The sequence below is a fragment of the Ceratina calcarata genome, unplaced genomic scaffold, assembly GCF_001652005.2.
Source record: "Ceratina calcarata isolate Rehan_Ccalc_2016 unplaced genomic scaffold, ASM165200v1 scaffold78.2, whole genome shotgun sequence".
Taxonomy (NCBI): Eukaryota; Metazoa; Arthropoda; class Insecta; order Hymenoptera; family Apidae; genus Ceratina; species Ceratina calcarata.
In genome coordinates, this window is record NW_017179105.1 from 3,000,613 (window position 1) to 3,017,233 (window position 16,621).

The 16,621-nt window shown below is 44.8% G+C and overlaps 1 protein-coding gene across 4 annotated transcripts in view; it reads right to left on the reverse strand.

Annotated features, from left to right (window-relative positions):
• Positions 1-16,621, reverse strand: part of LOC108630703 (CCR4-NOT transcription complex subunit 6-like twin) — a 239,120-nt gene that overhangs the window by 140,694 nt on the left and 81,805 nt on the right. The gene's annotated exons all lie outside the window — the stretch shown is intronic.

Below are 16,621 nucleotides of genomic sequence, written 5' to 3' on the forward strand. Positions count from 1 at the left end.
TTTCAAAATTGCGAAGAATGCTTCAAATAAAAGTTGTTTTCCTTCTAATTTCGATATTTAACGAGTTACGTATGATTATTTGGCATTTTATTGATGTTGACAAAATCCGACCATCTCAGCGTCGAAACGGCGAACTTTTGGAAAAAAATTTCGTTTTTTGTCAATAACTCCCAAACGGATGGACTTAGGGGAAACTTGTATAGTACTATTTTGTAGAGGACAACGAGATCTACAATTTCTGTATAAAATTTTTTCGCTAGCGTCAATAGTTTACGAGTATTTTGCAAAAAACTGTTGTCTCGTTTTTCGTCAATAACTCGTAAACTATTGAGGCTAGCGAGAAATTTTTATACAGGAATTGTAGATCTCGTCGTCCTCTACAAAAAAGGTCGTATGCAATTTTCCCATAGATCCAACGGTTTAGGAATTATCGGCAAAAAACTAAAATTTCGAAGAAATTGAAGGGGTACCCCTTGGAAAATTCTCGGAAAAATGAAAAATTTTTTTTTTCTCAAAATGATCGAAAAATGCCAGATTCGCGACAAAGGGTCACACGCGAAACGTTTCACTTTTATGGATCCTCGCGGCAGACCAACCAGGCCATTATCCGGTACCATTATCCGCTCCTCAGTGGCGAGTGAATTTATACGCGGAACTCTTTTTTTCTCTCCTCACGTTTTAATTCAATCTCTGGCGAGAGAGTTTTCTTCATTTTTTTTCCCTTCTTCCTCGCGCGTCTACCCGACGCCTCGAGCACCGAGATAAAGTAGCGAGTAGGTAGGTACTCTTCCTTTGTGCGCTTCCGGCACGCGCGCGCGCGCACGCTCACGCGGTTTATACGCTCGAATGATACGTTGGATCTAAACGCGGAATAATCTGTTCAGGAAAATGCGGCTTACTTACGCGGTCTATCGTCGTCGTCACGCGATTCGATCGATCCCCCGGATAGCTGGTTAATTTTTGACAAGCATCACGGTTGTTGACCCAACCGTTGCCATGACCATCGATCTCGCAGAAAACGGCGCTTTCCATACACGCGGCACAGAGAATATCTCAGCGATCGAATCGTTACGGCAATTGACCAAAAGACTTGTTCGATTACGAACACGTTTAAGAGATTCACCGGTTTGGATTCATTAATTCGAGTCCACGACGGGGAAAATTAATTTTCCTTTCGCGACGAGCAAGAAACCGAAAATTAAATGCGAAGAGAAAAGATCTAAGAACGCCGACTGGAGGCATTAATCATTTCAACGATATTTTTATTACACGCTGCGTACACATTTATGTAATTCAGTTACTACCGTGAAACGTTCTACGTTGGAAATTTACTTCGAGGACCGTATCGACCGGCAGCCAGTTTCATAATTAAATGTACTTTGGAAACAATTATTGTAAATATTTTATGGTAAATAAGAATCGCTCTGGAGCCACGAGGAAAGTTAATGTAATGGATTAAACGAGGAAGAGATACTGTCAGTCGAAACTGTGGAGAAACAATTTGTAAACGTTCGAAGAGCTCTATAAACGGGTCCTCCCCCGGCTGTCTTTGGGCAGGCGGACGCGCGCTAGAATTTCAATGCAAACTTTAAGCGAAGAAAAGAACGGAGCGCGAGAGAGACGGGAAAAGGGTTGGGCGGCCGAGCTCTTAACGTGGAAAGTTTAATGATATTAATGAAAGTGGTATAGTAGGCCCGGCCGCATTTTCAGCGTGGCAACTTTAATAATGTCTGCTTCATTTACATTCCCCTGAATGAGAGACCCGGTCTCTCCCGGTTAAAACTGACGCCGCGACCCCGTCTACTTTTAATTATTTCGCGAGACAAGTTTCCTTGGGTCGCCGTGAATGTTTCGTGGACACGTACCGTCGTTTCGCTCCGTGAATCGCGTAAACGTTTTTCTCCCCCCGTCGTTTCATTTCGGACATGTCAAATTCAGTAACCAGAAAATCCTCGAAAATCGTTGGAGGCTTGATTCTTGAAAAATAATTGCCTTTCGCAAGACGCAGTTTCCGCGTCCATCAATATTTAACGCGAGCCTGTTGCATTTTAAGATTACAAAGTGATAACGAGCGTAGAGGCGATTGAATTTCAAATGCGAATCGCGATTAAAACTACATACGCTCGCATAATTACACGACCGCGGTCATCGATGCAATGAATTATTACTACTGTTACTTTTCATTGTTAGAAACGAGCCACGAACGCAGCCGACGCGAGAACGCCAACCGGGGCGTTTCGTTAATACTTAATTGCTGTTTAATTAACTGTTTAATAAGCTTACGGTATGCCCGATGATGAGAGGAAAAGTATCTCGACTGCTATGCTAGCCAGCTTACCTGAAACAGAAATAGGATAATTATTCGTTTCCGTTTGCTAATTAATTTATTCTCGCACGCGTTTAGAATATAACGACCGTCAATTACCTCCTCGCATCGCGGTCAAAAAATTCTCCGTACTTCGTAACCGGGCGCACAATCACATCTTTCGAGCAAGAAATGTTTAACATGAGTACCGTTCTAACAAGGTTTCAATTTCCATTACTGTCGCTTAAGAGTCGAGAGAAAATTCTACTTTGACGTTCTAAATGAGAAACATTTTTCTCGCAGCGACTCGGCAATGGAATTAATTGAGATTGCGTTATCAACGTGTTGAATCCCCCGAGTCGTTATTAACTCGCCACAGATATAAATATTAACGAGAAACCGGTACGATCCCGTCCCCAAGATAGATAGTTCCGGCCGGAAATAATGGGGCGCCGTTTTCCACGCTACGCGGGCTAATACGGCTCGAAGGGGGAGGCACGAATTAGAGCAAGATGTAACTGTAAAACGGTGAGGGGGAGAGGCTTATGAAACACGAAATGCACCGTTCCGGAAGCTAAGGACGTATTCAGATAATGGAGCCAAGATCACAGACGACAAAGAGAGAGTAGCAGCTGACACATTATGTCCTCATAAGTAGATTACGCAGACGGTTGGTGCCGTCCAATTACCCGCGCCGACCTACATACACGCTCGATAGGCGAAGATGACAGGAACGTCGAAAACGTACGGTCTATCTTCATCTGCTCGGCGTTGCATCGATTTTCGTAACTGCATAATACTTCTAACGTCGCGGACGGGATCGCGTAGATTCGTCGACTCGATTCGTTCTCAGAGATTTCAAAAGAATGAAACGTGCGTAAATAATAATGGACGAAGCATCTGAGGTCAATGAGATATTTGCGGTATCTCCTGGAGGAAAAGTGCTCAGTACCGCAGGATCTCCGACGACGTTTATAACGATTGGGAGAAAGTTTCTCGATAATCTTCGTTAAAACAATTAGCGAGAACCGGAAAAGTAGCTACACGAAGCAACCGAGGATCTTCAAGTGTTTGGGGTCTGAAACTTTTCGACCCTGCAAGTAATTGGCGGCATTGTCGACGAACGAGCTCACCGTATCAGCAATTTCTCCGATTCCCGTGCCACCGCCCGATGCTCTCGCGATAGAAAATCGAAGAACCAAGTCGGAGTCGAGACAAAGAGGATTCTGATATAATCGATTCGGCGAACGCGTCGATATTTAAGCGGTGTTACATTTGAAAAGAGGCGGAACGACTGGCCGACGAGCGGCCATTATTACCAATTGCGCGTGACAACTAATTACCCGTAATTATGCCGTACGATATATCAAGGTTTCAGGATAATGGCGCGGCGGGCAACCGCGGAAAATTACGTTGCGGTCCCGCACCCGGGGACTCGTTTCACTGTCAGTTTTCATTCGCCGACCGCGTTCATCTTCGCCCCTTTTCATTCGCGGCGACAACTTTTTGATCCCGATCCTCCTTCGCTTCGGCACGCGGCGAACGAACCCTCGTCAAGCCTTTCTAATCGTAATTACTACGGAACGCGAACGCCACGAGCTCGACGATACGCCACGGAACGCCTCCGTTCTTCTTCGAATTCCTCGGCCGCGGAATGGACGACCGTCGATCGCGCGGACAGAGAAAAAAAAAAAAGAAAGGTAAACCGAGGAATTCTCATACTCCGGATATGAATAATCGCCGCGCGGGGGAACAGCCGTGATTAACTTTTTTGTACCTTTCTACTTGTTGGTTAACGCGGATAATTACACGACGGAACAGTTTCGCGCACGTGTTTCCCCAATGTAATACTTTTTTTACAGCGGTGTAAAATGGAAAACGGTAAATAACCGGCAGAACGTAATCACGGGGAATATGCGAACGGCATCATCGTTAAATTAAACAAGGAATTTAACTCCGACAGTTTCCCAAAAAACGTACGCTTAATTGGGAAGCAGAGATTAAACGCGAAGATCTGCGAACGGGAATAAATGTATCGAACGCGACGTAATAACGCGTGTCCCTCTCGTTCCTCCAACGGCTCGAAAATTCTGCGAGTACACGCCAAAGAACGTAACGTCGGGTGATCGTGTCGCGGATGGGACGGTAATAATTCACGGCGATAAATCGGAGAGCGAACTAATGGATAGATAACGGGGATTAGATTAGCCCATCGGGCGTATCGTTCGGTACACCGTACTTTAACTGCGAGCGTTGTTGAAACGCTTACGACGCGCAGTAAAATGGGAAAGCGTCCTCGTTGTGAACGTTCGCGTCGGCGATATTGGTTTCACCGCGCGAGGAAACGGGGGACGAAGAGGGTGAAACGACGACGACGACGGGTCGCGTCGATATGCCGCTGTATCTTTATGACGCCAAGGTGTTGTTCTACACCCGGCATTCGGGACGCGGCGGCGGCGGCGGTCCCGACGGATCCGATACCTACTCGGAAGTTATAAATTACATTTTCACGCGACGCCCACGAGACTCGAATTATTTCACGGTACGCGAGCCACGCCGCGTGTGTCTACGCTGCCTGTGGAAAAGAACCGAGTTAGTCTAAGTTATGAAGTTACGAACCGAGCTCGCAGCTACCGATCGATCGATCGCATGACCATCTCCGTAGCAAACTTTCCGTATACGTTTCCTGCGTTCTCGTTTAATTATCGCAACGAAAATCGTGTCAGACGATAGGAAATTGAATATCCTGAAGACCCCGTCGGCTCCGTTTAATTCCCGGGAAGAGGAACCAGGGAAACTCCGGTGGGAACCGTTATCCTTTCTTTACGATCCACTATTTTTCCGCGATACGCGGCTAGGAGAGGGCAATTAAAAATGGGTTCTCGTAAAAGTACGCGAGCGCGAAAGTAATGCCTCTTCTCGCGGTTTGCCCCAGTTTCCAGGCATGGCGCGGGCGCTGACCGGGAGTACGGGTGCACAAATAAGAAACCGGCGAGCCGATTACGCGTGAAAATCGATCGGATCGGGCCGTGTTCATCGACGTGCCGCAAACACGGATGTTCGGATGCCGGAGAACATCCAACCGATATAAGCGGGAAGAGAGCATTTCGGCACCTATTCCCCAGCGATATTTGCCGTTGCGCTCTCTGCCTTTCGTGCGCACATGACGTTGCAACATACGCGCGCGATTGCCTAATGCTTAATGCTGCTCGGGGAACGAGCAATTCGCGGTAAATCACTTCTCTCTCTCTCGCTCTCTCTCTCTCTCTCTCTCTTTCTCTGTGTGTGTGTATCTCACGAAGCATACGCTACTACTTGTAAATCTAATGACGCTGTTCAATTTTAAATACGATCCGCTATCTAGTTCAATGATGCAACGGTTACAATAATAATTGTCACTCAGTTCAAACGTGGAGATGGGACGCGGGGAATTTGTCATCAGGGTTTTTAATTATCGCCGATGTTCGAGTACTCCGTGTCAGGTACAAGCAAATAGTAACAATGGGAAAACTTTTCATTGGTATTTCGAGCCCAACTATTCGGGCGTAATTGGAAAATTCGTTAACATTTGATGGAAACGAAAATGTATTAATTAACGAAAGTAAACCATGAAGATCTGTACGAATATTCCGCGCAACTTCATTTGTTAATTACCAAGTTAATTATTCAAAATGATAAATCCCTATTATATACGCGTACTCCAATTTCATTACGGAACAAGGATTCAAAAATGAGCGTATGATAAAACGTATCGATGTCCTAATTGAATCTCTATAAATTAATTTGAAATGATTCCATGATATCGAAAATAGTGAATAAAATCTTTTCAATTGGAATAAAAGGAAGAGGGGGACAGAATGTTGAAAATGTGTTTCCCGGGAGGAGTAAGAAGTATCTCACGAGCGACGACAGGGGTGCCCCTTAAACAGCGAGCGTATTTTATTCTCCACGCGGACTTTTAAACTGTCTTTCGCCCGCCACTTTATGTCCTTGCGTTTCTGCGAGTAACTCGCGATCCTTGTTCTTTCTCACGTCCCGGTGCCCGTCGTTTTCTCTTCCTCCTCGCCGCGGCGCGTTACCAGCCCGACACATCTCTTACATAACAGTCCACCGTGCTCTCGGTGCGCCCAGCGTTGCATTTGCCATTTGCGGGTTTGCCCGAGCCCCGAAGAGAGAGCCGCAGGCGACGTGCACCGCACGTGCAACCTGCGCCTCCTCGTTCAATGACCGTCTATATACCTGCCTCTACCTAACCCCGTTCGATACCACGTGCCTGTTTCTACTGACGATTAAGATACAATGGAACTCCATTTATCCGTACGCACTTCATCCACCGGATGACCGAACGAGCCTCTCATTATCCCCAACAAACTACCATTGAACGTGTTTACGTCAGAAACATTTTTCGTTTCTTCGTTCGACGAACAATAATTAAACGACTTTAACCCGATGATAATAATTTCATAATGGCGAGCATCGGAGAAAACGGTAGTTTGGAAGTCAATCGAATCACGACGTGCGTCGCGATGAAAATTGGATTACGTAGCGCGATAACTTCACCACTTCATACACGAAAATCGATTGCGACGTTCTAGGTATTCGAGCGTGTATTCGAATCGGAATTTCAATTGTCCCGCTGGCTTCAAGTTAAACTATTCCAAGAACGATGCATTCAATTAAGTAACGCTATATTCTATTGGAACTACCCGAATTACCCGTATGTACGTCTCGTAGTAACGAGTAATTATTGCTTTGAACTCCATATTTCGATACCACGTAATTGCAATTTTTATGCATTCATAGAAAAATTATATATGAAGATGATGATGTACAGAATCGTGTGTGCACGAGAAATATAGCATTTTTGCCATGCATGATTAGTAGACTATAATCATACATTTTTTAACATATTTTAAAGAACGTAATTCGTACAGATATTTGATTTACATAATTTCATAATATTTAATTGTTTCATGAACTCTTTCAGATCATATACAATAAGTGCATTTTCTCAGGTACAGATTTTCTATAATTGCATAAAAATATTGTATATCGAAATTCTATTTCTCCCACTACAGGCTTTTCGTATACAGCATAAAACTCTGGATCGAAGAACCTGTTTCTTAACGTAGCTCAGTGTATACTGATTCTCCTAATCGGAACGTGGAGCGTTATCGGGAAAAGTATCGATCATCCGGCTGGTCGATTCAAAGAGGGAACTTGGCCAGAGGGAACCCTATGACTGCAGAGAGGCACGTGCGCTGATTTACGTCGTGAGACCGGGGCACGTGCCATCGCGGCAACCAGAGGATTCTCACAATTCCCCTTTCTACCGTTAACCCTGTTTCCCACCGTCCCTCCCCGTCTGTTCCGTTCCGTTCTGTTTCTACTTATCCGAGTACAGTACCGAACACAGTTTTATCATCCGCCTCTGTGTTCGCGCTTCCCCTTGGATCGTTATTTGTCCGCGTCAATCCTTCCGCTCCTCGTTTCATTATCCGCCACCCCCGTTTAGCCTTTTGACTCTCGAACAGCATTCAAACGCTTAATCCTAGCAAAGTTAAGCTCGTAAGTCCTTTGATACCCGCTCCACGTTCGATCTGCCGATTTTCTAATAACTGCTGCGCTTTACTTTGTACCTTTACCTTGGAAAATTCTATGGTCGTCCGACGTAAATTTATCTTCCGACAGTCGATAACGCGCGGCGATAGTTTAATATAAAGATCATCGCCCGTGGCTTCCGTGCGAGACTTTACACAGATGATTAACCGCTCATGGAACGCGTGGGTAACATGCGAGGAATGCGACAAAGAAACCGGAGACCGAGGAAAATGAAACGGGAATGTAATTAAAGGCCTGCCACATTATGTACTCTCTGTATAAAGTTGCGGTTTTTATCATTCTATTCCCTTTCTTTATATAAACGTCATCGGTAATCTTTCCTTAAATCTCGTCCCGTATCATCGAACTTGAAAGTTGATCAACCGTACCCCACGATCCACCGGCGAATACTAATTAGGATGAAACTAAATTCCGAACTGCTCGTACGGCTAGTCAAATCGGAGGGGCAAAAAATTGACAATTCTAATTGATCTCGGCTTCTCGGGTCTCTCTGTACCAAAGATCTGGAGCAAAAAACGGAATCGTGCATGGAACGAGACCGGACGAAAAAGGGAAAGAAGGTCGCGAGAAGACCGAAATCACCGTGTAACGAGCACCGCGAGAGAGTTCAACCTGGTCGAGCGATGGGTATTCTAGGAATACTAATTAACTTGCTGGTATCCGGCAACTAAGAGAAACGTCGGCGGTGAGCGAGAGAGAGAGAGAGAGGGAGAAAGCTTAGAGACGACTTGATTAATGGACAACGTGCACACACGCCTGGAACAGATGAATCGCGGACGTGATGACATAATTGCAACGGGGAACGGCCCACTTTGAAAAGTATTCTTAGCCAGACAAACGCGGAATCGTATCTATCGTGCATGATTAATATGACGAATACACGTGTCTGCGATAACGTTGATCGACAAATGTAATTCCCCGGACGATACCGAAAACTCGGCTGAACGTTCCGCGGTGCTCTTTTTCGTTGGGAAAAAACAAACTGGAACCCGAAAATCGTTACGGTCATAAAATATAGCTCGTTACGCGGTGCTCGTGGCACGCACGCTGATAAATATACGGAGCAAATCCGTAGGGACGAAATCCTGAGGGAAAGGAGTTCGTAAATTGACGTCGGACATGCAAAAGACTCCAATTAGAACGAGGCGGGGGTTACAAATCGTTTGGGAACGCTGGAGGAGCTCATAAAACGGGAATCGGGCGAAAAACCTTAAATGGAAAGTTCAGGTTGCGGTGGATCGAAAACAGCGGCGCGTGAAAGCGAAGCCAGCTGAAAATTACAGAGCGAGGAAAGGAGAGGATAACGTGGTCGTTACCGGTCAGCGGCGAGTCGAACGAGAGAGAAGAAACCGGAAAAAAAAAAATCCCGAAGGCTCTCCACCGGTCCGATGTCCCACGCCGCGCAATCAGAAAGATAACATACCAGCGTTTGCAATCGGCGAAATACGTTTTCGCGCGAATCGGAAACCGCGGACACCGTGGCTCGTTTCATTTGCATGATCCCATAGTTGGGGACCGTTGACCCGAAAGCGTTCGCCGCCGAGCGAATCGAAAGGAAAGCAGAAAACAAGGCCGTCGAAGTGTGGTACGGAATGGGGAGAGAAGTCGAGACGGGGAAAAAAGGCTGGGAGATTAATGAACGAGAAAACGCTCGAAGAAAGGACGTTAGCCGACAAGAAATTAAGAAATACCGTACGGGCGGAGAAACGCGAGAGCCGAGGAAAAGACTAATTAGGCGAGTGAATGAGAGAAGTAATTAGGAATATATACTACGTAATACATACATATAGGATATCGTATCGGTACGACGCGAGTCCGAATTCAAAGTATTTGATTCTAAAACACAGGATTTTTACATAAGTCTTTAACATAAGCATTTAACATAGCCCCATGGCAAACTACAATGACACACGTATATACACATACAACTTCGTTATCGTTTCTTTACGATTTGATTCCTTATTTTTCTCGTAAAACGAAGTTTTAGAATGCTTTTTCTTCCAAGAAAATTGTATTACCATTAGAAAAAAGAATTCTTGAGATCAGTTGTATTAGTATTTCATTTAGTTTTATTAGTAGTCGTATTAGATGAGTAGACTAACTTTATTGAACTGACCCAGGTTCACCTAATCTATGTTTAACGTGAAATTATTCTGTCACGTCGGTCAAAGAGCGTCGAAACTCGATAAAACGGGGACGAGGTAATTCAATTTAATTGAATTACCTCGGTGGATCATAATTAAACGGTAAGCCGGCCGAATTTATAATCGAAACTTGGGATCTTGATAGAATTCGACCGAATTTACGACGTAAAGAAGCGAACGCGTCCCCAAATAGCCGGTTGTTATCCGATCTCAGATATATTGCGAGGGTGTTGCGTAATTTCCGTGTTGTGAGCTTTTATACCCGAGACACAGTATAAGAAAGAACAGTAGACGGTGTCGGCTTCTATGATCTCATAACCAACAGATTCGCCATGTTGTTAGTTGCGCGCGGACTCTAATTTGAAAGGTAAACGTGTAATGTATAAGATAATGGGTTACGCAGACTCAATTGTTATCGGTATGTAGTATGCAGCTGTAGTTATCAGATACAAAAAAAGTCCTACGCAATTTCCTTCTAACTCAACTTATATAAAAGACTAATTAGCGATGAGCGATATAATTAATCGATTAGTCGTGAAATTCGGATCGCGTGTCACGAAGTCTGATGGTCGCAAGGAGTTCTCGGTAACGCGTGTTGCGTGATAATGTTCGATACTCGCATACAATAATTTACGCAATTAACGAAAAAAGGCGTCAGACTGTTTCCGTTACGCGCGAGCGAATTTATCGCTCTTAATGACGCGTTATTAGAGACGGCTGACTAGAAAGACAAGCGAGATGTGGCGCGCACCAATTAGTACGGAGAGTCCGTACCAATTAGTCTTAAACTCCGGATCCAGGCGCAGTTCCCTCGGAGATCGACGGATTCAGAAATTAAGGGGAAGTCGATTCCGCGAACGAGAACGGAACGAGGCGGCAATTATCGAATAATTATTAGCTCCGGCGACTCTCGGCTGACCGTCGCGATTCTTTCTCCATTATATTTAATATGTTTGTCAAGGTTCGAGACATTCCATTAACGAGCCAATTAAGCGGCGATAGAAATTCAAACGAGACACGAATAAATTAAAAATACCAACAGTTCGTTTCGATATTCCGTTTGAATGAAATTTCTATCTGTTAACCGTGTTGCACGATGAACAGATTTTTATTCCACGATTTTTGCCGTAATAGGTCGCTTCCGGTCGAACGTGAAACGCTTCTGCGATGCGGCGCACGGGAGTAATGAAACGAAACAACAGACTCGGTGCTCCTTAAGAAGCATAACGGACGCCCGCGGAGTCAAACGTTTCCCAGCAACACTTAAACCTCGTAAAACGGTCGGCATGTCGCTCTTTATTTTACGCTAAACGCCCGCCGCCGCCGCTGCCGCCGTCGCGGTCCAACTGGGAAATAGAGAGACGAGAAACGACAGACTCGCGGAGGAAAGCTCGAAAACCAGTCGAGATTCCTCCCGGCTTATTACACCGCGACTCGGCCGCGCTTTATGAATTTTACACTCTCATTATTACGTGATTACTGTAAAAAGCATTGCACGTTACCTCCACGTGCTCGAGTCGTTTCTCACTCGCCGCCGCGTGAAATAGTTCCACGCTGGTAACTAAACTACCCTCTGCCTCTGTTCGCGCCCGTGCCATCCTCGATCCTTTCCGCGGCCGCTACCAGGAAGTCAATTACGTAAAGTACCGGGCGATGAGAAAAAGTCCGTGCGGTTAGTGTACCGTCGTGCTGCTTCCTGGTCCGCGGCTGGGTCTCCCTGTGCACCCGACACCCGAGTCCCTGCTCCCGTTTTTCCAACGCGTCTCCCAAAGTTCAGTCTTTACAAGCTCGTTCATCGTGACTCCGCTTGACAATGGTCGGTTACCTGAACCGAGCATTCTTTCGCCTTCGATCCTTCCAGTCGTTGAAATCAAGGAACGGATTTAACCCCTTCCCGTACTTTAGCGACTCAGACTCGCGATGAAGATTTTTGCCCAAATATGAATATTGCGAGTCTGACTCGCGAACAGATACTTAGTACAGATAGTACTTATAATTAGTACAGATAGTTTCGTCGAGCTAAATGGCACGGGAAGGGGTTAACAAACGGGAGAGCACACTAATTGTAAGGACCTTCGGCATTCATCCGTAGCCGCTAGAAATGACTGACGTTTCTCAGTCTAGGAAAGGGAATCGAAAGTGGAACGTAAAAATGGGAACTCGTGCTGAAAACCTTCCTCGTACACTTGTTGTCGGCCTCGACGATCGACATAACCGAGTACCACTGTTACGGGGGCCTGAGAGTGCGGGATCGGTTTTGCAATTTAAAACAATGGAGACCGGTATCGCGGAATAGACAATTACACTACTATCTGACAGGCCGAACGTAATAATAGAGTAATAAATAGCGTGCGAGATAGCCCCTTTTGACGAGCCAATGCGGGGAATCGGTGTTTCATCGAATCACGCGTAACAACGTTAACGCTAACATCGTTTATCGCAGGTGCACTGGTTCAGAAATCATTCGACCGGTCCGCTGTACAGAGAGAACTAACGATCCTCCGTTTTTCAACGCTCCATGCGTAACCCAAACTAACTATAAAACTTTGTACATATTTTACGAATTAAATTCTCTGTTCTATGTTTCGTTTGTCGTCAATGACAATTATACGACGCATTATTCTCTGTGCAACGAGCGTTGACGTTAAGTCCCGGATGAAAAGGAAGAAGGATCAAGGGAATCGAGGAGGGCTCTTCCCTTTGCTCTGATCCGTAAACAGAAAACGAATCGCGACGCACTTGTATCAGAAAGACAAAGCCGGTTGCTGGTACCGAAGACGCGAGATCTCTCGTTTACCAGTTATAATGATCACCCCAGTACGCAGATGCGTTGAACGCGTACTCGTCGTGTTAATTAAGAACAGACGTAACGCCCCGTTAATTACGTCCGGATTCGATTCAAAACGAAAGTACAGGTAAAAAAATATGTACGACAAACGCCGATTACGCGCGAGTGCAATCGATGTAATTAAATCGTAGATAAACTTCTCGCTGAGTTGACAGAGACACGTTTTATGGTAGATGATATAATTATCATTATACACCGAACACGAGAGAGAGAAAGAGAGATAGAGAGAGATATAGAGAGAGAGAGAGCGCACGTGTGTGGTCTAAAATTGTTTTCCGCTACATTAACCACGCGATTGTGTTCGGCTCGCGTATCAATAAATTGGCTTCCCTTGGGATCATTTTCCCAGAGGCCGGCACCAGCCAGCTATCCACCCCGTACGTACGATACACACGCTCTGGTTACCGGCCGATTCGTAACATTTTGCAAAACGAACGCATTTATATTCGACAGGTTACACAGAACTCCCGATTCGGTGGGCACACTCGAATAGCTTTCCTTTCACGAGTTTCACCGAGCCCGCGCGCGTACGCTCACCCACTCGCGTGGCAGACGCGGATGTACGCGTATACCAGGGAGTAAATAGCGCGGCTATTTGCGAATATTCGCAGAAGAGGAAACGATACTACGCGCTGTGTATAACGTATACCGACCCATCGTTTTTTGCTATTGACTTGTTCTGAAAAAAAAAGATGCGGCAACTTTCGATGAATGAAAAAAAAAAAAAAAAAAATGAGGGGAAAACGTGGAGAGGTAAAAACCTACGTGCGTACTCCGCGTTGGACGATGCAGCCGGTATTATTCATACCGATTCCCCTTGTTTTTCGAGAATTTTCACGTTTGCTCGCGACACTTGCCACAGCAAACACGTATTTGCCCGCGAAAATCGAATGCTTTTTCACTTTCCGTTCGACGGACGGGAAATAAAAATATTCAGGCTCACATATCGTACGACGAAACGAACTGGTAATAAAATTAAGTTTTCGTTAAATATTGTAAATTCCAATTATCTTCACGAACAGATTATCAATTTCTATCAATTAATCGTATTTGACCGCGTGATCGAATATCCCGCAATTAACAACGGTTGTTTACTATAGAAAATAGAGACATACCCAACGCGCAATAGCAATCGGCCGAGACGAGGAACAATATTAATTGCGATATTAAACACGGTAGTAATGGTTTCATCAACGATGCTAGTCCGTTGTAATCTCACCCGATCTTTCAGATGCGAATCAATTACACATTCACTCGTGCGCGTCTGACCGGACAGTTTATCGATGCGAATAATTACCGTCGCATCGTTTAAAAAAATATTTGTCCGTTTCATATGTGAAATCGCTGGTTCTCCTCGGTTCCATACAATTGGATGTTCCTCGTGCACGTGCAACGTCTTGGTCCCGTTGCAACGTGAACAAGTCCGAGGAACGCATTAACAGCTTATGTAAATGCGTTATTTAAATAGAACGTAACGAGGGAGCGCGCTTCATAGTCACGGTTGTCAGTCGATTTCGACGAAACGAGCTCTTTAGTGCGCGTATTATTATGGTAGCAGGTTACATTTTGCTCGTTCCGTCCCGGTACCCGATGCAATTAAACGTCGGGCTTCATCATCCGGTTTCATTATTCCCAACGTTACACCGTGCAGCTTTCGAGAGTAGCGTGTTAATTTGATAATAATTGTAATCGACCCGAGACCCTTTTCGTCGATCTGAGAATAAACAGGATAAAAGCTGATTCCGAGTAAAGTTTCATTCTCTATAAAATGCCAGAAAGAGCTTATTAACATTTTAATGAACGAGCTCGAAGCTACAGTCTTGAGAAATTTCTACGTGAATACGATTTTTAGTAAGGAGTAATTGAAGACGATCGAACGGGGTCGAGAAAAGATTTTCGCAGACGTCTAAATTACGCAAGAAGTTCCCGTGGACGGCGACGCTGTATTAAAATCGAACGATTTGACATTTTCCAAGAGCAGGGTTATCTCGTTCAACCAGTTTAATATCCGGTAACATTTAAATCTCGAGGAAAAAGCTTTCCGCGATGGCCCCATTGACCTTTTTTTCTCCTTCCCCGAGCTTCTTTGTTCGCTTTCTTTTACCGCGACTCGAAATTTACCACCGGCCAAACTTTTATACCACGAATTACTACCGTTCGTATCTGATAAATTAGCCTTCGGATTTTGTGCATATTGAACGTGAATTAAAACTGTTCTGCCTAATTTAATGAACTGTCCAATATCTCGATGTTCCTCTGAACCATCTTCTTTAAACTGATACCATAAATGTTTTATTTCGCAGTCTACCGATAATTAAACTCCAACTGGGTGTAACCAGCAATGACCGTAACGAGCCGCTTAACAAGGACTTCAATCTTATACATTCACCTTTTACAACGCTTTTTAACATCTCAAGTTAATATCCTTCAAAATACGATTACCCGGCAAGTTAAAAAACGATTCGCGTGACCGTTAATTAACTGCGATGAAGTTTCAGCAAACGGCGAGGTAATAGTTTTCTTCCAGGCTAGATATCAAGATAATACTGCCGTCGCGTCGCCGGCACGGACGGTATATTTTCTGCTAAATTTTAATGACAGTTTCATGGCCTCCGAGCAGTCGTTCAAACTGGCCCGCCTCGGGTCATTTTGCAAATTAAATTAAATGATCGTCGTGCAGTTCATTGCTACTTGCTTATTAACCTCTTCCACAATTTAATTGCACGTTACATAATATTCCTGTTGTCGTTGAAGTCTCTTGGATTCTTCGAATCGGAGTAATGAAATCAGTTCGAAATATGACGCTGAATATCTGTTTCGGTTCGTAGTTTATATCCAGGAGTGATCCAAGAGATTTTAATTTGACGTTCAATGGAATATGTAAATCGGTGGAACTTCGACGTAGCTTATTCACGTCTCGCGGTGCCGATGATATTTTAACAGATCTGTACCACTTCCACGTTCGCGATCTACTTCCGTTTAGACACAGCTCTCTCCTCTCTCTCTCTCTCTCTCTCTCTCCCTGTCTCTCTCTCAGTCCGCAGGCTACTTCCCACGGAAACAATGGATTCCCGTGCTAGCAGGGAACAACGACTAACCACGCTCGCGAATCGGTAGTTAAATATCCGTGCCACTCAGTCGCATCGCGCTCAGTCAAGCGTTTACCTCGGTCGATTTCATGACGTAAAAACGAGTTGGATAAATATTGAACGCGAATGAAATTTAGTTGGAAAAGAGTTTCGGTTCGAGGCGATTTTCCGGTCGATTTCTAATTTGGGGAACGCGGCTCGCGATATCGAGTCGCGACCGTGATCGCTCGCCAATTCCAATAAGACTCGGCTCTTGGATTTTTATGAGGCCGGTCGATGGCGATTGCATCGTCGAAATCGATGGAAATATTTGCCGAATACGAGGGCAGGGCGTGACCCTAAAGAATCGCATATCCCCTTGAACGAAATCGAACACAACAAAAATCGTGTCGGTCGTGCAACGTTTTTCGATCGTAACAAAAATACGTTGGAGGAGATGAAAAATGATGAAGCGTCGTTACCTCGATAAGAGTCTTACGCTATCAGTAGAAATTCACCTAAAACAAACGAACAGATTCAGACGAAAACTGTACCCGTTTAAGGATGTATTGGCTATACAGTCAATCCCAAAAGTTTATGTACCTTAGAAAAACGCATTTCCTATAATTAAAAA